The sequence below is a fragment of the Tupaia chinensis genome, unplaced genomic scaffold (genome assembly GCF_000334495.1).
Source record: "Tupaia chinensis unplaced genomic scaffold, TupChi_1.0 Scaffold145484_1, whole genome shotgun sequence".
NCBI lineage: Eukaryota > Metazoa > Chordata > Mammalia > Scandentia > Tupaiidae > Tupaia > Tupaia belangeri.
The window spans coordinates 997,023-999,368 of record NW_006205341.1 but is presented as its reverse complement, the minus strand read 5'-3'; the positions used below and the strand labels follow the sequence as shown (position 1 = coordinate 999,368).

The following is a 2,346-nucleotide window of genomic DNA, read 5'->3' as shown; positions in this document are numbered from 1 at the left end:
CCCCTACCACTAACCCTGTACGTGGTCGCGCCACCTCCCAGAGCACACGACTGGTGCGACCTCCTATAGGAAGTCACCACACTGATACCTGGGACACACTGCAACAAGCACTGGCAGGACCTCTCCAACATTAAATCCAGAAGGGCACTGTGAAAAAGAAGTGTTACAATCAAAACACTTTTATCTAGTGTCACGCCAGTTCTTCTGAGGACATAAAAAGAATGAAGTCACTACCAAGAAGCATCACATCTGAGATCGTAGCCTGGCCTGCTTTGTCTCCTAACACCAAACTAAGAGAAAAGGCAAAATCCATTGAGCAGCGAAGACGCACCATCGCAAAAGCCAGCGTTGATAGTGCCTCAGCCCAGCCCAGAGAAACTGCAGAAGGGAGAAAGGCTCGTCTGCGTGAGTGGAAAGCCGGCAAAGGAAGCACACTACAAGGGCCACTTCATTCAGTAGTTAACCAGCCTGAGCCTGAAGGACAAAATCAAAAACCGGTTGGGTCCTTCTAGACTACCACGGCAGAAGATGAACAAAGACCATTTACTGAAAAAGTGAGTAAGACATTTGCTGAATGCCTGAACCTGATTAATGAGGGATGACCAAAAGGAGAAATATTGGTCACACTGAATGACTTGATTAAAAACATTCCAGATGCGGGGCTGGGAGATGGTGTGGTGGTTAAAGTGCTGGATTCCCACATGGCTGACTGTGGTTTGTGTCCCAGACCTGGTGGCTTGCTTTCTCATTTTCCCTCTGTCTCTGTCTCTGTTTTTCTCTCTCTCTGGTCAAATTAAAGAATAATAATGATAGGGACCAGCAGATGGCACAACGGTTATGTTACTGGACTTCCATGTCGCCGACCGCAGTTTGAGTCCCAGACCTGGTGACTTAAACTCACGCTGGGCACATGTGCATGTGTGCCCAAGATCCCGAAAGGAGAATGGAGGAGATAGGGATTGAGGTGTGGTCATCCCCCCTAGGGAGTGATTTATTACCTTCTGTCTCTTTTTATCTTTTTGGCAAGCACACGTGTCCTATAGCAAAAACCTCTCCAAAAAAAAAAAAAAGAAAGAAAATAATAATGATAATTTTAAAATAAATAAATAATTCTTTAAATATATATTAAAAAATATTCCAGATGTCAAAAGATGTGTTAAATACTGGCTATGTCTTGCACGTACTGGATCAATCACAAGTCCTACCAAAGATACCGTAAGTTATGAGCAGGCCATTCTGGCAGGGGCTCAGCCTACTGAAGAGATGCGGCATGTGACTAGATATTATCACAATGAAGAATCAAGAAAAGGAAAAAGTTAGTCTGGAGAAAAGTACTGAGGAGGATTAGGTAACCAAAGAACAAATCCAAGAAGTCAACATTGAATACATAGGAGTAAATCTACAGCCAGGAAAACCGGAAACAGAGAATAAACATGATCGAAATGTGGTATTGCAGGATTGAGAAAAGCAGCAAGATGACAAAACAAAAGATTCAACCTGTGATGTTAAAACTGCCAATACAGAAACTAGGACAGGTTGCTTAATAAAATATAATGTGTCTACTACTCCATATTTGCAAAGTGTAAAAACGAAGGTGTAATTTGATCAAATAAATCCTACATTTCAAGAGCTGAAATTTCTGACACCAGTGAGACGATGTCCACGTCTTCAAGAGAAGACGTCTGAATGGGCAGATATGTTAAAGACCATTGTCCTGGCGTGTCTTCCTCGGGGCAGTTAACAGAGTCAGGAAGTGAAGCTGATGCTTCTGTTTACCGCCCTAATGCAGCACTGTGCTGCTGTGCTCCGAGGCTGAAACAGCAGAAGAGGCGTGAAGCTATGATAAGGAGCGGGGTGTTATTACTGCTGGTGTCCAGCTTGCTTGTGGGTGGCTTGTATTTCCCTTAGGCCTGGAGTTGGCCAAGGACCTACACAGTCTCAGTATTCATGGCAGTGAGCTCCTTACTAGCACTGAGTGTCTGTGCGTTGGAAAGCTTATCTCACTCCCGGTCTCAGTTTTTCTTTAAGATGGGTACATTTTGTCAGCTTGTTTACTAGATTCCTTAAATATAAATAGGTTTTGGCATAATGTTATTTGTTCACTTACTAAATATAAGTACTAATGATTCATAGTCAGAAAATGAGGTGTTCTAAGTACAATTTGGTTTTGCATAAAAAATGCATAGAAAAATACTAAAGAAAATGAAGTTTTAACAACAGGTACTGAGAAGGGAGTGATGAGTTCTATTTTTCTCTTACTTTTCTAAGCTTTCAACTGTCCCATTGCTATGTTTTCTTTTTTATTTAAGAATTATTTAATTGTATAAATACTTTTTATTATTTATT

General features: G+C 41.6%; 1 pseudogene; it reads left to right on the top strand.

The window, feature by feature from the left end:
* The window catches only part of LOC102479315 (cytoskeleton-associated protein 2 pseudogene), a 2,758-nt pseudogene extending 850 nt beyond the window's left edge, over positions 1-1,908 (top strand).
* Positions 1,909-2,346: the final 438 nt, after the last annotated feature.